General features: G+C 37.3%; 1 protein-coding gene across 1 annotated transcript in view; it reads right to left on the bottom strand.

Moving 5' to 3' along the window:
* LOC127566071 (protein toll) overlaps window positions 1-15,452 on the bottom strand; it is a 51,680-nt gene extending 36,228 nt beyond the window's left edge. The window contains exon 1 of the mRNA XM_052007577.1: window positions 14,915-15,452. The gene's annotated coding sequence lies outside the window, so the exon portion shown is untranslated. The remainder of the gene's footprint in view (window positions 1-14,914) is intronic.
* Between the last annotated feature and the right edge of the window lie 11,832 nt (window positions 15,453-27,284).

Here is a 27,284-nt window from a genome sequence, read left to right as displayed (position 1 = left end):
ATAAGTCTGTTTTAATAATTTAAAATATAAATTGCTACAAGCATACATGAGAGATATTTTAACCACAAGCAATTTAAATATTAAATGAGTATAAGAAAAAGGCACAAACACACATTTTAGAGATGCTGCCAAATGCACACACACACACATACAGTTACACAATGTGTTGTATATGTGTGTGTGTACAATACATGTTAAACTTCTCATGCTACTGCTCAAATCCAAAGCGGCCTGCTGAAAAATCCCATCTCACAATCTCTCATCCGCTCTGCGCGTCACTTTCTCTTATTGCCTCTGCTCTGTTTCTCTAGCAACCGCAGCCACAGTTCTTGTCCCTCTGCTTCCTTTCCTCCCTCCTTCTCTCTCACACTCTCTTCTTATTATTGTTGCCATTGCCTTCTGTGTGTGCGCACGTCAAGTCAAATAAATTTAATAACGCATACACATACGGTACAGAAAGCAAGGCAACACATATACATCGCACACACGCAATGAATGAGCTTCGCATATGAAGTTATGCATACGCCAAGTGGGACCGAAAACAGTTGCCAAGTCGAGCGCTGCTTGTTTGGCTCACTGCCTCGCTGCTGCCTTTTTCCATTGTTCGAGCTGGAGGAGGCCCAAGACGCGTCAGCGACCGCAGTTTCGCGTTCTGATAACAATGCAAATTCAAAACGTGGCGTATGCGCAATATTTTTGCGTTCTGTGTTGTGTGTTGCTTTCTTTTTTTGGCTTAAACTTAGCATACTTTTGTGCGCGAGCTGTTTACAGTTTTAAGCACTCTGGCAAATTGGTCATAAATATATACACACACACAACACACATTCACCTTTTTTTTGTTTTTTTTTTTGGTTGCCTGGCCTGCATCGATTTTATAGCCGGCCTTTTGCCAATTTTGCGACTGGCGTTTTAACGAGTCGCTCACATGGCGTAGCCATAAAATGCCTTCGCTGATAGCCGCACAACCATAAACCTTACACACATACACACACACACATGCATGCAGGCAGCCATTTACACATCATTTGACTTGCGAGCTGCTTCAAAATTATCAACTGCACCATTAACCTTTGATAAGTGCACACGAAGCGACGCGTCACGACGCCACGAGTGAGAGTAAAATCGATGCGAAAAGCGAATGTTATGTAAACTGGCAATCGCAGGCAGTAATCATTGATTTGGCATCATTTAAGACGCACACACAAAGACAGAGATAGACAGAGACAGACAGAGTGAGACAGATACTTCAAAGTGAATAATCCAAATATTTGCTCAATCACGCAACTGTAAGTGTGGCACAACTGACTACACTAAATATCTAACTGACTCCTTGAATTAGTGTTTAGTCAACGATTCGATGCGAGTTTTGGCTTTAAATCTCAATCGATCAACATTTGGCTGCTGCCTCGGCTGTCAATTCAATTAAATGCCAAGGAATAAACATGCTAAAAGCTGGCTGCTCAAAAAACTATGCATACTAATGATACTAGTTGACAATGCGCTGGCATTTCTATTTATAACCTAGATAAATTGCATTGACGGATTGCAATTGCAAACGCTTCGAATGTTTTACGGTTGAGATAACAGATTAGTTTGATAAGCATTTGAGCAAGTTTGAAAACTCGTTTTAGATGAGCGGTAAGTCAGCTTAATTACGATTAATTGCTTATATTAAACTATAAATATGATTAATCTTATCGTGCTCTTTGTGGGAATATAAGAAAGTTTCATTGAAAGAATACTGAAAATGATTTTAAGCTCTTTCTCTGCAAGCCTTGAGCTTTGAGTTTTGAGCTCATAACTTCTTTAAAAAGTGAAGCTTTGGAATTAAGCTGAAAGTCAGCTTATTTATATTAAATGATTATTTCAATATATAAGTCAGATTAATGTAAGTAAATACTTTATATTAAATTTCAATACATACAAGCTTCTTTGATGATGAGTATATGAACAAGATTTATTCTACTCAGACTGACCTAAAGCTGATTTTAATGAGCTTTAAGCGTTTTAAATCATATAAGCATTTGAAAAGTATAGCTTTACATTAGCCAATAAATCAGTTTGAATCATTTATTTTGATCTATAAATTAGATTAATGCTATCCACTCGATTAAATTAAATTTCAAAAGCTTTTAAAGTTCTTTAAACAGTAGTTTAAATAGCGCTTTCAATCAGTGTCATTTGTTAACGACCCCAAAGCAGAGGTTAAACTTGATGTAGTCTCGGCTACAAAAGAAGAAAAAAAAAACGCAACGAGCGTTGATGGCTAATGGTTGTAGTAGTTGCATGGCATGGCAACATCATTAATTTTAGTCGATTTTCAAAAAAGGGCACAGGCTCACTCGCATTGTATTACAATGAAGCTGAGCGGCTGGATTACATGGCTCAGTTTCAGTTACAGTTTGATGTAGTTCCCCCCCTCCCCATCACCCTCCACAGCCAACACGGCGCTTGTCAATTCATCAAAGCCATCAATTACTCGCACATAGTACAAGTCAAAGTCAATTTCATGTAATCAACGGCATTGCATTTGACAACTGGCTGTAGAGTAGCAAGTAGCAAGTAGTAAAATAGCAAATAGTGAATAGTGAGTAGTGCGTATCGAATAGTAAGAGTCGGATGTGGCATCTTAATCATCGCGGCTGACGAGCGTAATCTCTGGTTCAATTTCGAAGGCAGAGAGTCGAGTTCTGCTTAGTTATGCATGCGCATAGTTCATGTCATCATGAATATGCGAAATGTGCATGTGAATGTTGTTGTTGTTGTTGCTGTTGTTGCAACAGCGCCAATCAAATGTGGCACCGAATGGCAACAACAGACAGACAGACAGACGAGCATCGACTCGTCTCTTTTCTCATCTTCTCAACATCTTGTTAACTGCGACTACCCAGCGTTTGTTTTGCACCAATTGTCTATGCAATTTGGCAAAACAACAATTGTGGGAAAGGTTAGACCAAAAGTCATGAGAAACTTTAATACAAAAAACAAGCTTTCACAGAGTTGTACTGGAATGAGTTCAGTGCAGTTCAGTTCAGCTCAGTTGAGTTTAGCTAAACCTTTGCTTTCGGTTTTATACTTGTGATCCTTTCACATTTGGCTGCTTTGCAGTTTATCAGCTGTTTGCCATCGCACACACACGCACACCTGTGTGCCGTAATCAATAATTAAACCTCACCAGGGCTGCATCAAGATACGTCAGGTGTGTGTGTGTGTGTATGAAGACAAAAGCCCTTCAGGGGAATATGACAGTTTTCCCTTCCAGTCTTGTCCTTTCTCTCTCTCTGTCTCTTGGCGCTATCTATTTCCCATTTTCTATTAGCTACGCTCTAAAAGTGCCATAAATATCACCTCAAATGAGTTTTTATGCGACACTGCAGCAGCAGAGGCAGCAGGCAAAAGGATAAAGCATGTGGGATATGAACACGAATGGCAGACGACAGACGTTCGTTCGTTCGTTCTATGGATCTGGATATGCAGCATATGATGAAAATATTTCATTCATGACGCTTGTAAATCTTCTTTTGATTGCACTTAATACTTGTCGCAGCAGCAAAATAAAAAATTGCACCACACACACACACATACACAGATACGTTGAAACTAACAAGAAGAAGAACTGGCAACGGTAGAAGGAAATCATAATAATCCGAACATGTTTGCATTCAAATTGAGAATTTCTCGTGCGAGTCTCTTCATCTGTATGTGTGTGTGTGTGTGCGTTGGAATGTGTCTGTGTGAGATATGGTTTTGTGTATGTTTGTTTGTGTGTGTGCGTTTGCTATCTAGAGGGAAATCTCATTTCATTTCCATGCAGGCAGGCAGCCATACATGCCGAGCGAGTCTTTTGTAGTCATGTGAGCGCCATTCAGTTTGCCAGTTAAAAATCATGTTTCTCAGCGCGATTTGGGTTATCAGGCAAACAAATCCACACCAGACAAACACACTCACACACACTCGTACACACACATGCAGAGAGAAAAGCCCTTAGATACATATCTGGGCGAATGACAGACACCTTTTACCGCAATTTATCGTTTTTGCGGAATCTTAAATCTTCCCTTTCAAAGTTTGTGTGCTCCAGTGCATTCAATGTTTGTGTCCTTTGTACATCGGATATATCCTTGTGTACTCATCGTCGTTGTACTCGTTGTTGTTGTTGCCTTGGCAATTCATTGAATTGCCGCCGCCTATGCGATGCTATTTGCATGCTTGTATTGTAAGACAAGAATTATGATTTTTATTGAAAGCGAAAATGTCAACGAGGTGAGTTAAATACATGTGACTCAATGTTTGACATCCTCAATATCATCATCATTGTCATCATCTCGTTGCTTGAATTGGTTTCAACTTTCGACAACAACAACAACAACAACAGGTGGCACAAGTTCTTAGCACTTATTACCAGTTACTTTTCGCCATCATCGGAAAAATATATTCAAAAGCGTATTTCTTGTTAACAGTCAGTTTTTGGCAAGTATGAAAGTAAGACATAAAAAAAATGGGAACTTTTCGCATCTACAAATTGGTCTCGCCTCTAGCCACAAAAATGCACGACAGCCTTTTGACTTTCTTTCTCAGTCTGAGCAAAGTTCTATTACTTCTTTTTCTCTCTCTCTATTGCACACATTTGGTTAGCTGTAAAGTTCGTTGGGACGGGGGCAAAATGAAGCATAACAGGGCCAAAAAATGTGGCTAACAACACTAATACCCCAAGAAAATCCCAGCGAACAAAAGAGGAAAGCAACTTTCACAGTCAGTTTGCAACTTCGACCTTTTGAACACATCTTTCTCTCCCTTTCTCTTTGGCTCCCTTTCAAGTTCTTCTTCCTCCTGCTGCTGCTGCTCCGCTCTTCCCCTTTTATTTCCACCAACGACCCTTTTTGCGACAAACAAATCCAACAAGGCAACTTTTGTGTAAAACTTTATGCATTTCACTGCTGATGAAAACGCAAAATAACAAGCAGGGAAAACGACGGCGACGAGAGAGCAACGCAAAACAAAAAGCAGAAAAAAAGTAACGCCAGCTTTTTCTTGATTTTTTAAATTTTTTAAATCTCTTGTCAGACGGTGCGAGGGAACATGTGTCCTGCCCCCTTTTCTACAGATTTTGTATATACATATATATGTATATATCTTTTTTTTTTTGGTTTGATTTCTTGTTCGTACTTTTTTTGTTTTTATTGTTCGCGCTTTTGTTTTTCTTGTAGCGCCGTCGGCTACAAGTTGGCAAAAGGATGCGACGACGAGAAGCGACTAGCGACGTCGAACGAGGCGTTTGTGATAACTTTTTGATGTTTTACTGTTTACAGCTGTCAAGTTGTCCCCTTGCCATGTCAAAATTATATTATGAATTTCTTCGCTCCTCGCTTCTTGCTCCGGTTCCCTTCCCTTCTTGCTCTACACTTCACCCCACACATCCTTGTGCTCGACTGATTTTGTGGTAGCTGCTGTTTGTATTTTTTTTCCGCGCTCATTTTGGTTCTGCTCTCGTCCATTGATTTGCATAAAAATGTTCACAAATATTTTTCTTTTTATTACGCAGAAAATAAAATAAAAACCAGCATATAAAAAATATATACACCATTCAGAGAAAGTGTAAGAAGCAGAGCTGCAGAAGCAACAAACACAACGACAACAACGACGACAAGTGACAAGCGAAATTCAATATGTTTTCCAGTTGACTCACAAAGGGCAAATGCTGGCAAATAGATGAAAAGTCGCTGCATGCAAAACTAGCTGACTTAGATAGGGAACATCGAATAGCAGATGCTCTATGATGTGAAGGTAAAAAGAAGAGAAATGACATAATAATGATAAAGAACATTTGTATCAAGTTGAGTCATGAAATAAATTATGTTTTCAGTTGCCTAAATAAATTTGTATATTACACAAATTAATATAAATGAAGTTGGTTTCTAATAAACATATATCATTTCTTTAAAATACAATCTCTTCCAACAGATCCCTTGTGACTATAGAGCTCAAAAATGCCACAGCAATCGCTCACTTAAGCACCGCAGAGCAGCCTCCAAGCCAGCTGTAGTTTTGTGTAGCGTTTTTATGACAAGAGTCGCGTATGTTTTGTATGCTCTCTCTTGGTTCTTCGATGTCAACACACACACACACAGAAAAAATAAAGAAAATATTGTAGCAGCATTTGCGGCGTAGGGCAGAAAACAAGTCAAGTCGAGTTGAGTCGAGTCGAGTCGAGTCCCTTTATGTTTTGTTTGGCAAAAACGAGGGTATAAAAAATGTATACAAAATTCAATTTGTTTGTGTAAATTTCTTGACTCGCGGCTGTTGCAAATAAAATCTACATAAAATGCCCCTAACTTTGCCCCTCATCCTTACTACCGCAACGCGGCGTCGTTGTTGTCGCTTGATTTGTTTGCTCTGCTCCCGATCCCAGTTCCCGGTCCCAATTCCGGTCTCCTCCTCCTCGACACACATTTTGTGTCTCCTCCTCGTCCTCATCCTCGTCAGGCAAAACGACCCAACACTCGACTCCACACGCCCAACTGCTTGCCTCTTTGACACTTTGACTTTAGAGTGTGTGTGGCGGGTGAGGGGAGGGAGGGGGACAGCGACAGGGACGAGAGGTTGCAACATCACGAGGCCATGCCTCAATATATAAATAAATAAAATGCTGTGCGGCTGCTTTTGTGGTTGTGATGCCGTCGACAAATTAATTGAAAATGCTTTTGCCTTTAAATACATTTTTCAAACGCAAAGCAATTTCAATTATAGCCAGACCCCCAAATAATATTCAGCATATAATAGCTGCAAAAAATCAATGACTTCGACTTCAACTTCGATTCCGGGCTCTGCAATTGATTGAATCAAATGTGCGAGGAGCATTGTGAGCCGCAATTAAGGCGATCTATGGATAAATGAAGCAAAGCCAAAGCCAAAGCCGAAGTCGAAGACAATTTCCAACTCGCTCTCAGGCATTCCTGTCACGATTTTCGATTTGCTTTTGCCTTTTCATTGTGTGAGTGAGTGTGAGTGTGAGTGTGTGCTTATTTACAATCAATTGTACTTTAGACGAATCGAGGCCAGGAAACTTTTTTTTTCGGATTTGAAAATGCCACAGCATATCTTCGACTTCGTCTTCGTTTCAGTTTAGCGAGTAAAATCTTGAGAAACAAGCGCTTAATTTAATTTATTTTTCTCTATTTACCAATCGCCGTTGTTGTTATTGGGTTTTTTTTTGTCTTCTCGCTCCTCGGCACGAAATGTTGCTCATTAATTTTGCTTTATTTCATTTCAGAGCAGAGCCTGCTTTCAATCGCAGGATATTTCTCTGCACAAGAGGAGTCAGCAATTTTTTGGCTATTTAGCTTAAAATTTTATGCAGTTCACGTTTCCACTGTTGTCTGCAATTTTCAATTGTCATCAATTGGCTTTTCTCTCTCTTGCTCTGTTCCTGCTTTTGCTGATAATTGATACTTTTTTCTACGAATCGAATCGAATTGAATCGATATTTGGCTTCCAAACGCCTCAAATTTCAATCTGTATTCAGGATTTTGCTGTGATAAATACCATTCAAAGTGGATGATAATTGAAAATATTATGCTGTTCTCTCCTCTGCCAAACCTCAAACTGAGCTCCTGTGTGATTGTGGGAATAAAAAGCGTTGGTGTGGTGAATTTGAGCAAAGCTGACCCCAAAATGCATAAAGTGCCTGTTCACATGGATCTTTTTTCGGGATTTGATTTGGATAATGAGAACTGTCTAACATTTGAAATGGCATTAAATTTCAAGCAGGAAGCTTCCCTTTCAATGGGATCAAAAAAGAAAGAAAAAGCTCAGGACCACTTCAAGTATTACTCACTCAAAAATCGCAATGCGGGTTCATTCGCTTACCTGCAAAAGAATGAGAAAGAGAGAAGAAAGGAGTTAGTATATGAAATGTGTATTGTTGTGATGATAATAGAGGGAAATACTAATTGCAAGGGGAACACTCAGATACTCAGGTCCGCTGTCTGAGAGGGCATAATTGATCTATATTAAGCATGACAGCGCGGTCCTTGAGTGTCGACAGGCAAAATGGCGCTGACATGCAAACAAGTCATCAGGCTTGGCTAGAAAAAGTTTTCCGAGCTTAGGTATGGATCGCCTTCTAGTCAAATAGTTTTTCTTTTCATTTGTCTAGTCCTATTTTGCAAAGGCGTGCTTTAATGACAGTAATTGACGCTAAAAGGTTGAAAGTAGCTATTAAGAAAATTTCTGAAAATTAAAAAGAAATTCGAATTCAAAATTCGAGTTCTTATTTCAGCATTTGAATCGATATCTTCAACAGTTTTCAAGATGCAATCGCAGCGTTACCAACGAGATTCTTTTTGATTTGAAATTTCCATTAACTCAAGTACTCTAACTTTTGTTTCTCTCTCTCTCTCTCTCTCTCTCTGTCTGTTTCTCGTCCTTTTTCATTATACATTTTGTTTTGCTTTTTGCCGTTGGCAGTGGCATCAAATTAACTAAACTCGAGATGAGTTGAAGCTGAAGCCAAAAGTTGTCTTTGCAAATGTTTTAAGTTGTTTGTTTTATGACATAATTTCTGTATCCTTGTTGCCAGAGTACAAATAATTTTCCATTTCAATTCGCATTCAGAGAAAACAACAGACAAACAACGCAGCATAATCGTCACTATCTTTTAATTAACTTTCTCCAGGCTTTGAAAATGTTGAAAGTTCTCATTTTTTTTTGCTGCTGCTGCTTTTGCTGTTGTTCTAAGCAAAGACTTCGTCTGTGTTTGTATTTGTGTTTATCTTGTGACTTGCTTTTAGTTTTGTGCTTTCATGCTAAACAGAATTTTCATTTTGATTTTCATTTTCATTAACATTATGGCCACGTTCGCGTTCAGCCGTCTAAATAATTACGATGAGATGACAAATGTTGAAAAGTATTTGTCAAAAAAGTGACTGCCAGACATTGAGACAACAGAAAAACACATTGAGTTAAATACACAAATATGCACAAATGTTTTTCCCGCAACTGACAGTTTTTCCAGCAGTTGTTTGGTTTAAGCCGCTTAGAGAATGCCGCTTGTGTTGTCATTCCCACGCTCTGTCCGTATGATTAACATAATCGAAAAGAAAATAAATCTCAAATGAAATATAATTTTGGTCAGGCCACTGAATGTTGTGGCATTAAATCTCCCCGCAATGAAATTGGTTACCCTCTCTCTCTCTCTCTCTCTCACTCCTCGATTCTTCTAGGTTAATTGAATCATAACAATGGCTTTTCTTTCCAGCCAGAAAACATTCACCGCGTAAACGAAGGTGCTGCCAGAAAGTCACGAATCCACGCGACCCCGTTAGCCAATTGAGTAAGCCACAAAAGTCATTTTCCAAACTGTACCTAAGCTGGGAATTCGTTAGTTCTAATGTGGAGAGGGAGATAGAAAGAGATAGAGAGAAAGACCTTTGTTAAGTTGCCACTAAGCTGCTGGTTCATTCAACTTTCAATCTCAGATTCTGATTTCGATTCTGAGTGTGTCTCTCGGACCATTATGGAGCATGAAAAGCTGTTTTTGTCAACGCGACCCGCACATATGATACAATCTACACGCTGCGTTAAATAATTTATGCAGATTGCCCTAATAATAACAGTAATTAATGCATCAAGGTATTCAATATCTATCTGGACATTATCGAAAATTGTTAGTCGCAAGGAACAACATTAAAAAACAATACACAAACCAGTTGAACGACAACTGCCCACGCGTCTCTATTCAAAAATTAAACAAAAGACCTCCGAAAAAGAACAGACATTAAACTAAGTATAGGTCTTAGCAGAGACAGCTGGAAAGAAGATGTAGATGAGCTGGGAGAGAGAGTGTAAGAGAGTTGGGTAAAAACCCATAGACGAAAGCAGAGCCATAAAAAAAACAAGCAACAAAATTAAAATCAATTTTATGTTTATGACACTTTTTTTTATCGTCGTCGTCTTCGTAGTCGTTTTAAGTTCTTGTAGTCTATCGCAGCGGGGCAGTTTTCTGTGTGTTTTTAAATACCTAATTCGATGTTGGTTTGTGCGCTTCCCAAACTCAAGTCTGGCACATCAATAATGCCATGTGACAGGCCTCTGTGGGTCATCGCAGGCCAATACAAATAGCTATCACTGTACTTTAATGCTGTCAAACATTCTGAGTAGCGCAATCATTTGACCCACGACTCTATTTACGTATGCATGTGTGTGTGTGTGTGGGGTTCTATTCATGAATCACTCATTGCATTAAAATTGCAGACATTGGTCAGAGAGAACTGATTGCCATATAATTTGAGCTGTCCCCACCAATTGTATTGCGATTGCTGCACACACTCCGTCATTACAAATGCAAATGTGCCATTTCGTTTTATCGCCATACGATTATACTATATATACCATATATAGTATATATACTCTATATATACTATTTTGTCAATACCTCTTTCGTTTTCTTTCTCTATTTTGTGGGCGTCGTTTGCAGTTGAATTTTTGGGTTTGTCAGCATAATTAAAGGTGAACAGTCGTCGAAATTTTTCCCATGCCCGCAGGGCGGATATCAATTATTAAAAGCGAGAAGTGCCCAAGGGAACAGGGGAAGGGGGGGAAGAATGGTGAGCAGTGTTACCCACGCATTTGACCAGTCGAGCGTTGAGAGGATGAAAGATGACTTCTGGGACTCTTATCAGCAGTTGCGCATCAACTTTGTCCACTTCACAATCACTCACCCCTCACTCCTCATTTGCTTTGTTGCTAATCAGCGCTTCATCTAAAAGTTGTGGCGTAGAGTTTCCTTAAGAGTACCTGAGAGGGGAGAGGGCAACAAAAACACGCATCAACACTCAGCGAGGCATGACCTTTGTTGTTGCACCTACGCACACACATCCGTTGAACTATTGTGAACTATAGCACTTCAATACCTGCGCTTCAATGATATTTGAATAGACTTTAATTTGACTTTCCTTTTGGCATTTTCCGGCTTTGGCTTTATCTTCTTGGCTCTTGGTTCTTAAGTGCCTTTATCATTTGTTTGTTTGTCCTTCATTGTTATGGCTCTATATTCATTTTTAATACAGGGCCGCGCCGTCTTGGTGTTCGCATTAAAATTGTTTTAAATTTAAATAATGGATACAGGTCAGAGGTCAAGTAGTCAGTAACGGACGTCTATCGTCTGTCGACTGTCGCCTGTCGAGCCGAGTTGGCTGTTAATGAAGTTCAAATATTTAGGGAATTAGGCAGAGTCGCAACTCCGACTCCGATTCTGGCAAAGTTGGCCAAAAACCTTTAGCATTTTATGCTAATGACAAATGCTTTTATCTTTAGCAAATACAGAAATGAAACACAAAAAAAAAACGAAACGAAATTATAATGGAAAAAATTAAAAGCAAAATTGTTGGCAACCTGCTGCTGACACTGCGCTGCTGCTGCTACTGTGATCATACTCTATCTGTTAGGGTATATGGCATTCTTTATGGTATATGTAACATTGAAAATTAACGTACAAAATTTAAATGAGAAATTAAACCCAAGCTTAGCAGCTGTATTTTTGGTTAGCGTATTTCAGCTTCGACTTGACAGTCATTAGTTAACTTTTATTTTTTTTAGGCTGCCTCATGCTGACCCTAATCATTATGCTGGGCCTGCCCGGCTAGCTAGTGAAAAGCGGCAGAGGGCATGCGGCACGGGGCACAGGGGCACAGGGGGCAACTGGCAGCTTGGGACCGTGAAAATTACACGTTTTTTGCTTTGAGGTTATAACATTACATGCCAGGTGGGTGTCCACTTCGCAGGGGGGTGTTTGGGCGCTTAAATTTATGCATTTTTTCTTCTTTTTTTTTTGTTTGTTTCGTTACGTTACGTTCATGTTGCTTTAATTAAATTTCTCTTTTCATTTTTCTCGGGTTTGTGTGTATTTTCGTTGGTGTGGTCGCTAATTTCAACGTTTAGGCGCGTCTAATGTTTCTTGTGGTTCTGTTACTTTATTCAAATTAGAAAATATGTTGGAAATGTAGCGAAATGGTGGAGGTGAGGTAGCGAAGGGACAGCTAATTGGGCAGCCAGAGGTTTATTATTTATACATTCCATTCCATTGGAATGACGGTTATATGGCCACTCGTATTTTATGTCTTATTTACACAAACTCCACCTGACAACAGCTGTTTCTGCTGGCCGAGCCGTTTAATTACAAAATCGATTAAAAAGAGACTGCTAATAAAGTGAATGTGGTGGCTACGGACTGATAGTCCAGGTTCTCGCTGGGATATCGCCTTGCTTCGCTGCACAAAATTTCATAACTGCAGCGCCGTAAGGGGAAACGCTCGCAAACAAAAGACATTTTCCGAAATGCGGCTCAGGTAGAAGCAGACGATGAAATGAGATTTTCATTTGTGCAGCTGATGAAGCCATTACAGCACAATCTTCTTCTGCCTTTGTGACGGCAATAAATTCCCAATTGGGAGAATGTCGCACATGGGGGACTTTGGGGTTTTACCTTCAGACGTCATTTAATTAAAAATTGAATAAATAATTTGAATGCTAATAGAGAAGGTTCTATAATTACGAGCGTAAGAAAGTTGCGAAGCAAAGCTTTAGTCACGTCTCAAGTCGGTGACTCTCTTGACATCGCCTAAGCGGCTCTTTAGCTTGCGCTCTTCGCTGATAAACCGAAGAGTGCGAGGGAGAGGCAAGCAGACAGCTGAGCGTCACAGAAAATATGGCGGCCACCGTGCGTTAGAGCAACAGGCGTTTGCGTTATAAGTTTGCTCAGCTGCTGAGTCATCATCAAAGCGAGCGCCAAGACGGATAAAAAAAAAACAAATCGCAAACTCATGCACTGTGCGAAACGCAGTGTGGCCATAACAAGTTAATCAAGCACACTGTGTGACAAATGCAATTGCAATTTAAAACCTTCTGGGGTAAACCAAAAACTCAATATCTGGAAATGCTCTAATTAGAAAATAGCCGTTATTATTTTTTCAGTGTAAATTGAGATTGCTAATTTCCAAACACAGGTGAAAAAATAAACACTTGGTCGTGGCAGTAAGGCTGCAGTTTTTTGTGTTGTTTATTGAATTTGAAAGTTATTTTTACACAAATCCAGAGAAAAAATAGGAGAAACCAAGTACTAAAGCAACAAGGAAAATAAACACAGTCATAATAACATGACAATGACAACAAATAAAATAGACCGAGTGTCATTGTTGCAAAAATAAACAAACCAAGCAAACAATGAACTGAACCGAAAAAAACGCACACATACAGAGAACACAACATAGAGGGAAAATTGCCAAGCCGAATTACAAATGGTTTTTAAATGCTGCTGACCAACTTTTACTGCCCGTTGGACATTTCAGCAACAGTAACAGTAATAGCCAACAATAACGGCCACTTTCAAACATGACCCTAACTACAACTAGATCGGAAAGCAAGCGAATCATCTTCGAGCCAATTCGAGTGCCGTTTTCAACGCTGTGCTTAGCAGACGGTTAAATGACTTCCGTGGCTTTAGCTTCATCTTTAATTTCCTTTAACCATGTATGTGTCTATATGACTTCAGTTCTTGCTATTGTTGTTGTCGTAGAAAGAGAAAATGTAAAAAGAAGATTTGCAATTAACGATAACGACGAGTCGCTATAAATACAAAATCACATCTTAAGCGCCATAATTAACCACGAAATGTAATATATTTTCACTAAGTTTTATTTATTTAGAACACTTGATAATATAATATGGCTTAGACTTTTTCTACATCAGCGAACAATTAAATAAAATTCAATTGATACAGCATATGATTGAACATATATTATTTACTCTAATGTAAATTTTTCTGTTGATAAACTTTGAACTCGCTCTGCTTATCGCAGAATATAAAGATTTTTCTTTAAGACAATACAAAAACACCCTAAAGAAAATAATATTCTGTACTCTTAAGCTCTTTTTAAATTGTTATGGCTTTCTTACATAGTATAAGAATGCATCAAATGTATTTTTATGGCTGTACTTATCAGAAAGCGAGTTCAACCCTCCGCTTAAGACATGTGTTATCACTCAACAAAAAGAATATTATATTAAAGTCGTAATTAAATTTCTTGAAACAAAAACTAGTAAAACACGTTAATCGTCACAATTCTGGGAACACTCTGCTTTTCATATCATGTGCATTTAATAAACTTGCGCCTAATCCAGTTGCTCACGATGCCTCTAACATAGAAATTCCCACCTTTTCTCGCTTGCAAATAACAAAAAGAAAAAAAGCAAACCACAATGTTTCATGCAGTTAAAACCTGTTGAACGAAGCTCATTTAAAAGGCAAAACACTTTTATTGTTGCCCACTGTGCTGTTGTTGTTGGCTTTTAAACTGGTTCTTCGGAAATAAACACACACGCTTACTCACACACACGCACAGTGTGCTGATATGAGCTGAGCTTTCGGCTGAGCTTGGCGCACACTGGAGCGGCACTTTGAAGAGTCGCAGATCAAAAACTTTGGCACAGCGTCGCGACAAAGCGTCAAGGCCGAATGCAGTTATGTCTGTTGATATTTATTTTGTTTTCTTTTTCTTTACGTTTTCCCGCGCTAGAGAGCAATTAAAGAAAGTAAAGTGTTAAACATGTTGTTTTGCAACCACTGTGTAACTGTTGTAACGGTTACAGCGCAAAAACAAATTCATGTGAAGCACAAATTAACCGCTTAATGTGCAATGATCTGTATAGGTCAAAACGGGATAGCAAGAGTGACAGCCACCCAGCCAGTTGTACTTAGATCGAAAGAGCATCAAAAGCAAGCGCAACTTTAAGCACAGCGAATATTAATGTAAAGCAAAATCTAGGCAACAAAAACGACTGCGATGCGAGAGACGGGTTCAAAGTGAAATGTGTCTGTACTGTTCGTACACATGTAATTTATAGCAGCGTAAATACTTACCGTTTTAAAAAGCTCCACGTTATGTTAATTATTTGAACCGCCAAGCAACACTTTTTTATCGTTGTTGTATTTTCGCTGTCTCTAACTGCTTAGCTTAGCCAGTCTTTTCTATTTTTTTTATATTTAGCTCACAATTGTTAAATAAACAGTGAACGAACGACGCACAGTTGGCGCTTCAGTTGTTGGTGTTGTTATTATAGTTGTATTTGCTTTGTTTCAACTTCTTTCTGGCTTGTTTGTAATTCCCTTTTGGCAATATTTATGCTACACTTTCACACATTTTGCATTCAGTTGCGTTACTTGCTTTCATTTGTTGTTCAACGCATCACTTGCCAAAAATTTTGTTGTTGGCCAACTGAAAACTACCAATAATTCCAAAAGCACACACACACGCACACAAAAACACACACGTTTTCTCAGGGCTTCAACTTCAAATTCAACTCGCACTGTTTCTTTGCTTCTTTTTGTTGTGTATTTTTTGTGAAAATTTTGACAAGCGCTTTGCGTGCGCACACGACGGCTTCACTGAGGAGACTGAACTAGCGTAACCGATTGACGGACCAGACGACGCAACACAACGCTCTCTCTCAGTCAGCGGTTCGTTCACATCTTCTACAGCATGTGAGAGAGAGCGCGCGTTTTGCATTGTTGCGTTTGGCTGACGAAGAGCGAGCAAAGTGTGGGTGCATTCCAAGAGAGCGCATCGAAGAGAAAAAACTGTGATTGTTTATTATTGTTATTGTTTAGTTCAAAAAAATGTACAAAATAAATGTACGCACTAGCTAAGCAATTGAACTGAGCGAGAAATGCGTATAAATTAAATATTTATTAACTGAAATAATTTAATAATTTAGTCACGCTTCTTGAACGCAATATTTATGCAAATGAGTTTCGCAATTTAACGATGCTTTTGGCATTTAGAATTCAATGAAGCAGTCAAACACAAGTCACACGTAAAAACCGAATAAATAAATATTTAATATAATCTAAATTGCTAAAAAAAAAATTGCAAAATCACAACAAATCAAAATATGGCATGTGAAATTTATGCAATACTCTTATTAGTCGTTGTTTCTCTTTAGTTTACCTGTGGCAAGTGCAAAGGGCACAGAAAGAGCGCAAAGTAATAATACTGGTTTTTATGCATTCACGCAGTATAAGAGTGCACAATGCTCGCTCTTCTAAGTATTTATATGTGGTGGTATAGATGAGAAACTTGTTTTGTTTTCGGCAAATGCCGGCTCTTGTTGTTGTAGTTATTATTGTTTGTTGTTATTGCTGCTGCTGCTGCTGCCGCTTTGGCTGTCTAGTTAGTAGTTCTGGCCAAAAACTCCAACTCTAGTTGGCAGCCCAGCGGCGGCAGCTGATTACAGTTATTATGCCATAATTGTGAATGAGCGTCCCACTGAGAGAATTCCTCTCTAATGCACTTTACAGTTTACAGTTAACAGTTCACACAGTTGCCTCCGATTATTTGCCTTAAACGAATGCAATTTGAAAATAATTTGCATTTCACATAAGCGCCATAATATGTTTTAATTAAGTATCTACATAATTTGAAGGCATTTTCGCCTAAGTACAGGGAATATTTGCATTAATTTCGTGATGCCTGTGAGGTTATGTAAAATAGTGTTTTCTCTTTCTAGCACGTTTGAAACTTCTTCCGATGCATTACACTGAGCGAAAGGCAGTTATAAATTGAGAAAGATTGAAGAAAAATAATTTGTATGCCTAATAATTTTATGAATTTTTCCTTAATGTGATAACTGTAGTGAAATACAAAATTCAATAAGTTTGTTCTTTTAATGTTCACATTAAATTTTATGGGTGTGAGGTTACGTCGAATATTGTTTTTTTTATATGAGTAATAAATCGAAAAATAATTGCAAATAATTAATTATTATTTAATAATTTAATTTATCTTAATTTATTTCTTACGAATATAAGACACGTATAAAGAGTAGAACTATAAAAGTACTTTAGAAATAAAAAAAAAGAAATAATTAAAAATATTTTTTGTAGCCTATAATTTAATTAAATATGTATTAATAGAATTTTTATAATAAAATTCAACATGCTTCAAGTAGTTTTAAACAAAATAACTTTACATATAACATAAATCAGAAATTGTACAAAAAAAGCAATGCCTTCAATAAAATACATGTTAAACAGCTTGCATTAAGGCTTATAAATAAAATGTTTAAACAACTTTACCACTCAACAATTGTTGTATGCACTTGATTGTGTTTTTTATTTTATTTTTTCAAGTGCTTGAAAAGTGTTTGGGAAAAAAGTGCTTGCATTTTATTAATCCTCAAATATGCAATTGACTTTAAATTTTTTAAGCTTTTAAGTCAGGAATGGCAAATAAATTGCGTAAATTTGACAAATATTTAAATAGATTCCCGTCGCGGTCATTTAAAGTATGGCAACAAAATGCGCACAGTTGTAAGTAATTGTGTGTGAGGAATGTTGTTGCGAGATAGATTTTTGGAATTTTCCAGCAAGAAAATGAGGGACGCCGCAGGTCATTCAATAACAGAATATTCTGGCAATTCCGCACATCATTTCGCCTAACAAGACGCACTTGGGAATGCCCCCGAAGGACAGAGAAAGATAAAGAGAGTGGGAGAGTGGGAGAGGGATGGCCACATTTCACTTTGAATTTGTGGCGAAAATTTAATATGATTTCATTTTCATCAAATACATATAAATAGTGCAACAAATGAATTCTGTACGTGCCACAAATGCCAAAAATGTTGTTAGCTAGGGACACGAGGGAGTCGAGAGGGGGCATTTTCGATACCTACACACACACACATGTGTGGCTGAGATTTGTGAGCATTTGTGCCATTTTGTTGCGTGGTTGGCCACGACACACGCAGCACGCAGGACGCAGCATGCGGCATGCGGCATGTGGCAGGCGGCACGAAGAACCATAAATTCCAGCCGCTCAATAAACTAATGGCAATTTGTATCTGAAAGATACAAAAGGCGACTTTGGATCGTCAGAGTGTGAGTATGGAGTTTTGCTGCCTCGCATTCACGTACCAAATTATTTCTCGTATTCGTTATTAGTTTTCCTCTCTCCCTCTCTTTCTCTCGGTCTCTTTTTTGGCCTCTCTATCCGCTGTGTGTTTGCTTTGCGTTTCAATCCTTGTGACACTTTTATCACACACGTTCGCCTCATCAAAAAGTTAACGATGATAATGACAAACATTTCAAAAGCAAACACCTCCCGAACTCTCTCGGAGATCCAGCTCACATCGCATAACTGCGACCATTGTGTGCACCCTACACTCGGTTCCCTTCCCCTCCTCTCTCTCTATCCACTGGGGAGATAAATATCTCATTTACCCTCGTTGTTGTGTTGTGGGCAAACACCTTAATTAACTTTTTTTTTCCCTGTAACATCTTTTGGCCTGGCAGCTATTTAGCTGTTTTTCCCTTCCTCCATCGACTTCATCTTGGACTCCAACTATCAACTTGTAGCTGCTTATAGCGAGACTTGACTTATTTATTAGGGTTATTTGCTCTGCAGTCCTTTGCCACACACACACACTTGCTTGCTACCTGCTCATTTTCACCTGAGTACGTGTTAATTTTGTGTATTTATCTTATTTTCGGTTTCGACTCTTTTTTCCTTCTTTCACTCTCCAAGTCTCTGAGAGAGATTGGAATTGAAATTCCAATTAACAGTTGGTTAGTTTTTCGGCTGACAAACAAAGAAATGTATCTGTATCTTATGGCCATGTATCTTCTTGTGGCTGCGTCTAGCGACACGTTCACTTCAAGCTTTGACTTTTCCCCTGAACTTTTTGCTACACACCACACTCAACGTGGGAAATGCAAATGCCAAGTGGCAGCTAGAGGGAGATAGATAGATTGAGACAGTGTTGCAGGAACAAACAAAGGCGTCGTCGATTTGTATCTCAAGTGTACACAAATTCAACTTGCATTTTTTTTCCGCTCGATCTTTGTTTGGACAACGTGCGGTGCATTTTCCTTTCCCTTTCGGCATTGTTATGATTATACCCTCTGTCAAAAAGGCATCATAGTTTAGTCACGAATTGTGTGACGCATCGATGCGGGTTTTTAAATCGTTAGTTTCAGGCTCAGTTATTTATAAAATCAATGTTCGTGATCTACCCGAGTGTTATTCTTTTAATTGCAGTTGTGCTGCGTCACTTTTGACTAGTTAATTTATCCGGCTGTCTGTCTGTCCGCTTGTTAGAAAAAGTATTAGTTGCTTCTTTTTAAAGCTAAGCTATTGAAACTTGGCTTAGCTTAAGTTTATTGCTAAAGGTTTAATATAAGTGAGAGCGATTTCGATCGGTTCACTGTAATACAATGCTTTTATAGAAAATAACTCTTAAGAAGTTCCATATATCACACAGTTTTCATAGGAAAAAAACTGGAATTGCATTAGAAATTATTAAATATTGGTTAAAGTTCTTAGAACTTCGTTTATTCCCAATATAATTTTCTTCGTACACTTAAAGAAACGTGTAGATTGAAAAGTAGATTGCAATTCTGGACTTAAGATTTTTTCGATCTTACAAAGACGATCTAAAAATAGATATTTAGTTTGAAAAAATATTAAATAAATTATGCTAAATTTGTATATTAAGCATTAAAACATATTATTTTAAGATTAAAATCTTAATTCCACAATGTTTAATTCTAGATTGATAAGAAGATTTAAAAAGTTTTCGATCTTAAAAATAATATTTTTTTTTTGTTTCTTAAAATTCTTTACCTTTAAAATGCGAACCTAGATTCTGATGGTTTTCCTATTACTTCTTGAACAAGATTCTAATCTTGAATTTAAAATTTGGGCAATCTAGATATTTTTTTCTAAATTTCTATGTTTACTTAAGAGTAAACCTTCTTGGTTCAATTTTGAGATCAAGCAATCTTGATTCGTGATTTTTTTCTTGATTTTAGGTCGTTGTTTATTTCTGTTTATAAATCAGTTTTTGAATGTTGACTTCTCGATTGTTAAATAGCACAACCAAATTACAAAAGCATTTAATTCTTTTAGTTAGTGTATTCGAGATTCGTTTTGTTTCCCACACTAACTCTCGTTTCTAGTTATTATGAATGTTATTATATTTTGCGCTTCGTCTTGTTCTGCAGCTCCCGCTGTTTCTCAAGTAATTTTGCTGCTGTTTGTTTTGGTTTTCGCCTTTGACATTTGATACGATTTCGCTGCCAGTTTCAGTTTCATTCCATTGTTGTTGTTGTTGTTTTCGTTGTAGTTGCTGTTGTCATTAGAGGCGTCGATAGGTGGCACGCCCATTTTAGGGAAACTCAAGTGGCCGCTGGCTACAGAGACAGAAAGACAGGCAGAAAGACAGAGAGTCTTGGGAGTGAGATACATGTGCCCAGCATCTGTAGCTGTAGTTGTATTTGTATCTGTATCTGAGTCAAAGTCTGTTTGGTTTAATCTTTGTTGGGCCGGAAGTGGCGCATCTTTGTGCCGCATCGCAGTTCGCAAATGCGCACACGTAACTTGCCTCATGCTGCATGCCGACTGCTGCATGCTGCACATGCCACAAAGGTCTTGAATTACTTGCAGAAATTATTTGGTGCCTCACAATAAGTGAGAAACTCAGTGGGATGTTGCGAATGTTGCAAACTCGTTGCCGACTGTTGAACTCAATTCAGCGGCACATGCAAATTTGCAAATTGCCCCGAAAGCATTTCACATCTCAAAATTGCAGCCATCTGTCCGACTGTCTTTCAGAGTCGAGTTGTTTGTTGCACATACGGATTGCAGATGCTGCGCTTAGCTCCGCTCACTCATTAAGCTTGTGTTGTATGCAACCAAAGTGTCGGCAATTCTACTGAATTTTTGCCCATAGATTGTTTTTTAAATAATTTATTGTATTTTAAAATTTGAGTTTTTTTTAGGGATTCCCAGAATTCTTGACTTGAGATTCGAGATAATAACAGATTCAACAGAGACATGAAAATTATTCAGTTCACCTTTTTGCGAAGCAAAAAATAAATGATTACGTGAAGCATTAAACAAGTTGATAACGACACAATAAAAAAACCCAAAACAATTTGGATTAATATAGACATATAATAAACATTCTCTTTGAATTAATTTCGGACTAAATCAAATGTTTTTTTTTGATAGTAAGACCTTCTTAATCGAGAGATCAATAAACTAATCAATTCGCATGACAGAAATAATTTAAAGCTTCTTTTATCAACTCAACTTGCTTTTGTCAGCTATTTAAATATATATATTTTTAAGTTATGTGTTTAGCTTTAGTTATATTTATATTAATTTGAAATATTATATAAATTTTATTTAGTCTTTTAAAATTCACAACAAACATTTTGCATGTTAAATACTTCTATATTTTGTTATGTAATTAAAAATATTGTATTGATTTTATTACAATAATATAAAAATCACACGTTATATAGAGAAACATAATTTGTTTTTGTAATTATTTTTATCTTTTCATTTAGAATTAATTCTTTACTACCACATATGAAATTTATTCAAATAAAAACAATATTTCGATGTCTTTTTCATAAGAACTCTTCTGTTTGATTTACGCTTAAAATAATCTATTATTATTTTGAAGGCTATAATATTTTTAATTTTATTTAAATAATGAAAATGTCATGAAATTTATTCAAATAACAAATTATATTCTGAGCGTAATCATTTTAAGTTTAAGATAAATTGTAAACTATCCTCAATAATAAGGAGATCTATAGGAATTCAATATCGATTTCATTCATGAATTTTTCTAAATTTAAATTAAATTGAATGCTCTTAAAAAATAATAAAAAATCTTAATATTTTATTTAGATTCATATAATGCAAATATTGCAAAACTCACATGAAATTATTTTACTATTATTTATTACTTTCATTCTTACTTCATATTGAATATAATTCCCTAGCTTTCATTTTAGTGATGCTAAGGTCAAGAAATTTTAATTTGAAAGTGCCAAAATTATTCTCCATTTATTATTCTCTCCATTCTCCATAATTATTCTCTGTTAAAAATAAATGCAAATTTTATATCGATTTCATTACGATTTTATTAATGCGAAAGTCACGAAATTGATGCGGATAATGAAATGATGGCAGAGCTATTAAATATCTGGCCATTAGCATCACCTTGATGGATTGCTTATCGTTTGGCAACAATCTCGAATATTGCCTTAATTATAATGTTGCTGCATAACGATGTCAATTAGTAGCCAAATCTCTAGCTAGATTCCTTTCTTGTTGTTGCTTTGCGTTGCGTCGCCTTTTGTGAAGTGAAATGAGATGAAATACTAGATGTGATAAACATCCTGTCGCGTGGCACGTAGCAAGCACATAATTTACGGCAATTAGGATTTGTTGAGAACATAAACAGCATAACGGTGCGATTTACGCATTTCAATTGCCATTTCATAAATTGTTGGGGAATGCCTAATTGATGTTTCCTCTCGAGGCGCGACAGAGATCAAGGCGGGATTCATACTCGTATTATATTATAAACAGGAGACATGCGAGTGAAAATTGTAATTTATATGGAAATTTATTAAATCAAATTGTGTGGCATGCACCATTTGCAGCAGCAGCGGCAGCAGAAGCGGTAAAATAAACACAGCAGGAGTGAAGAGAGGAGAAGGGCGGAAAGTGAAGAGAGGAGACAACGATACAGCGACACAAATCCCCGTTGACATCGTTTGTGCCACATGTGGAGGCATAAGCTTCGCTGGATTTCGCTGGAAGAAGCTGCAACTAAAGAAATTAAAAATAAAAATGCGCTTTAAACACGTGCGGCTCCTTGTGGCATGAATGCACTCGCCACTCAACCCCCATCTCTCCCCTCCCTCCCTCTCTCCCTCACTCTCACTTCTTTCTCTCTATCAATTTCCTCCTTTATCTTTTGCCTTTTTCCCGCTCTGTTGCGCGTTGTGGCTGCCACTTTGACTGACAATTAATTTCAATTGCGCATTCGCGTTAATCGCCCTAAAAAGGAACGACAGGAGCAACAACAACAGCAACAACAGCAACAGCAACGTGCAACATCTTTGGGTTGTTTTCTTCTTTTCTTTTTTGATCTAAGTTTTTTTTTTTTGGTGTGGCACGCAAAATGTTTTTCTCATCTCGCTGCTATTTTTAATCATTTTTTTCCCCAGTTTAATTTTTTTTTCTTCCGGAATTATTCAGTGTGTCGTCGTCTGCTGCATGAGATTAAAAATAAAACTGACAGCTCTAACAGGAGAAGACAGCAGGAGGAGGCAAAGCAAAGCAAAGGCAAAGGGAAAGGCAAAGGGAGTATGAGTGACTGAGTCCGTCCAAAAGGAAAATGTCAAGTTCAAGAGTCGCTACAGCTGCTGCTTCAGTTGACTTGGATGCCAACTGAAGTGCGTCATATGTTTGTGTGTGTGTGTGTGTGTGTGAGGGGGCAGCAACATCAGCAGCAGTGGAAGTAGAAGTTGTGCCACCAACTGGCAGCTTGAAGTGGATTAATTTTGACATTTATGATGTAGGCTTAAAGTGTTTTAATTGCTTTACGTTTTGCTGCTAGAACAATGCCAACACCAAACAACAACAACAACAACAGCAGCAACATAATCTGAAGCTGCTGCTTTTAATGTTGCAAGTTCCAAGTGCGTGCATCGTGCCTCTAACTCAACCTCATCATCTTCACGGCGATAACTTAGAGTGGGGCACGTGTCTTCACAATGGCCACTCGAATTCAATTAAGTGCATCAGCCGCATAAAAATTATGCACATTCCTCCAGCTCACAAGAATTTCTGTAGCAAACAAAGTGCAGCTGATAAATACTCTGTAATTGCTTTAAGTGTATTTTGGGTCGCAATAATGTTGAGCTTGATTAAAAGAGATCAATGCAAGAAGCTGAAGCGTGCATGTTGAATTTTAATTAGAAAAGGTTGTGTTTGAAAATCAATTAGATTTATCCGAAGTTGAGGGTAGTCGTTTATAAATATATTGAAAATGCAAATATTTATTTTTGAAATTTAGAGAAGTATTTTCCTCAGTGAATTATAATAAATGGGTATAAATGGATTTATTAGTTAAGATTTTGAACTTTATTTTTCGCATGCATTGCAAATATTTATATTAATATTTATAGTGCAATTTTAATTATAGTTATGATTTGTTGATGTAAAAAATTCTCTAAATCTCAATCATAATTTGCATCAAAATATTGAAATATTGGCTTAACTCAGCAAAATTTGTTAGATTCATTTTTAAACTGCTTCTCCGTAAATATTTTCGAGTATTTCTTGAGAGTATAAATAAATTGTAATAATTGTGAATAATGTTTCCAATATCGAAAACATTAGAAATTCGTGAATAAAATATGTATAAAATATTATTTTGAGTGATAATATATACCATACATTGAACATGTTATAAAATGCATACTACTACTATTATTCATATTTCTACTAAAATTTCGAAAAAATAAAAAACTATATATAATTAAAGGTCTTAAAATGTTACAGAATTGGTAGAATGTTTTACTGTTATTATTTACTATTTTATTAGAATACTTAAGGATGATTAATAAAACCTAAAAAGGATTGAGATATCATAAGCTCTTTAAGGAGACCTATACGACCTTTCTTAAATGTAGTATTGCATATTTTGGCTAACTTTTTAAATATAAATAAGAAAAATAAATATTCTTTCAAACTTCAAAATTGTCAGTAAAATGCCTGCCGCATAAAAAATAACGTGCTATAATATTATCGAAGTGTGGCAAATTTGATGTAGCCTGCCTTCCAAATTTTGAAGCTGCTTTTCAGTTTGAAATCCCAAAGCGATCATTCTCAGCAGACACTTTAAACTTAAGTTCTTTTTCGATATTCGTTGGTAATAAAAAGTTATTAGTTTTGTTGAGCAGTGTAGCTATCAAACACTGCGCTGTTTCACATCTCGCGTTTCGCGTTTCGCGATTCGTGTTTCGCGCTTTGTCGCTCTCAGGTGTTCTCAACTGCTGTTTGCGTTGTTGTTGTTTTAGGCATTTTGGGAGTTTGGGAATAAGTAACATAAACGTGGTCGCCTGCAGTTGAGTTCAGTTCAGAGTTGAGTCGAGTTGAGTTCAGTTTGTTTCACTTGTTTGTTCGATGTCCTGCATCGATGGCATGTCCTTTCGCAGGGCCTTTCACTCACGTAGCGCGCACTCTGCCAAAGGCGATCTGCTCAGCATTCGACTCCTGACACGCCCCCCCCCGTACTCTGCCCTACTCCCACTCCCTCTCACTCATTGGCCGCCGCCCCTCACGTTGCGCGTTAAAGTCACGTATTTTCCAGGTAATTTACGTTGGCTGAAACTGTTGCCACCAATATTTCTGGCCGTGTTGCACGTTGCACGTTGCTGCCCGTTGATTTTGGCCCTCTTGTCTTTTGTCTTTTCATTTTCATTTTCGTTTTCGGTTCTGTAGCCAACTGTTTTTCTTACTCCCTATTTGTTGCCTTTGTTGTTGTTGCTGCGCTGCGCATGAAATGCGTTTTTTGGCCTTTGTACGTGCGCGTTGTCCTTTTTCACTCTTCGTTTTTTCTCGCTATTTTTTTTGCGAGGCGTGTTGCAACGCTGTTCTTCAGTTCAAAAGTTCCCAGCTCGCAACATTCAGTTCCCAGCTCACAGCTCACAGTTTTCCAGTTCACAGTATTCGTCGTTTGGCGTTTGCTTATTGTTTTTCATGCTCGTCGTGGTTGTTGTTATACCCGCCATCAAAATTGCATAAAGGGTTCGTCTGTCTTTCTGTCTGTCCGTCAACATTGGCAACTAAATCTCAGAGACTGTAAGGGCAAGAGCTCTCAAACATTGGGAACAATACTTGTTGCTGTTACACGCAATTAAAAGTTTCATTTGGAATGCGATTAGAATAATATGTTCTAGCAATGAAGTTAAATATACAAAAATTAATAGCAACACAGAACAAGAATAATGTTAATATTATGAAACTATTCAAAACTGAAAAAAAAAACTTTTTAAAATTCCGAGATTTTAATCTAAATTATTGCAAAGGATTTGATTATAAATGATGATTAAAAAACTAAAAGTTGGAAGCTAATTATACAAAACTAATAACCATATTTTAAATGGTTTCAAAGATTATAAATATAAATGAATGGTAAATAAATAAAGTGTTAATAAATATAAGATTATTGTGGGAGTAATTTTCAGTTATTTCAATGAAAGACTACATCGAAAGTTTTAAAAACGATAAAAATTTTATTGGATAAGAAAATATAATGTCAACCTACCTAAATTCATCTTTTCCAAGAATTTTACGGAACATTGAGTAAAGTACGGAGGCTTGCACACATATGAGAATAAATGTACATTTATTTTATTGTAGCTGTATACTAAATAGCTTTTATGAATGTCAGTAAAAGCTCCTTTAGAACTAACATCCATATAACAAAGATAACTTATAATATACACTTACAGTTGAAGCTCCTCCCTCATAGAGCGAATGAAGAAAAACAAAATAAAATGTTACAAAATTTATAACATATTTTAAATAATTTTTGCGAATATATATACAAGACCATATTCTACAGTTCCTAGATTCGGAACTTCAGCAACTTTATTTGAAATTCAGAGTTAGTAGATGGTAAAGATGGTAAAACAAAATTGCTGATTACGTTAAATATTAAAAAGGTTGAGAGCAAAATTAGATTAATAAATACATATTAAACATATAATAAATTAAAACGAAAAATAAACCGTGTTGGAAAATTATGTATAAATTCAGCTGTATTTCTAAATTATCTAGCACGTATTTAGCAGTCAAGCAGACTCTCTCTCGCTGCTTTATTACTTGCCATTTTTTGTTGGTGTTGGCGTTGTCGCTCATCGTTGTCGTCGCCGTCGCCGTCAACGTCGACAGCATCGTCAGCGTCGTCGTTGTGGCGCAAGTGCAGCGAAATGTGCATAACGTGACCGGGTTTCTTAGTTGGCTTTTATCGGCCAGCGAAAGTGCTCGCTGCCCAAGTTCGGATCAGCTGCCGGTGCAAAGTGCAAACTGCACGCCCCCGCATGTTGCACTCATTCACATTATCTTGTTTCCCTCTCTCTCTCCCTTGTTCACCGAAACTTTTCAACAACTTTCGGACAGCTGCAACGGATACGGATACGAACACTGATACTGTAACTTCTGTCGAGTCTCCGCCATTTCTCTCTTCCCCATCTCTCTCTCTCTCTCTTCCTCGACTTGTTTGCGGTGAATTAAGTTGCGACCATTGAAACTCCACTTGAGTTAATCGTTTAATTAGTGTCTGTGCAGCCTGCGGCGGGGAGCATTTCAAATGCATTAAAAAAAACAGAAGCTTCTTAGCTGAAAAACACTTGAAGC

Source organism: Drosophila albomicans, chromosome 2R, assembly GCF_009650485.2.
Source record: "Drosophila albomicans strain 15112-1751.03 chromosome 2R, ASM965048v2, whole genome shotgun sequence".
Classification (NCBI taxonomy): domain Eukaryota; kingdom Metazoa; phylum Arthropoda; class Insecta; order Diptera; family Drosophilidae; genus Drosophila; species Drosophila albomicans.
This window is presented reverse-complemented; position numbering and strand designations above follow the sequence as displayed.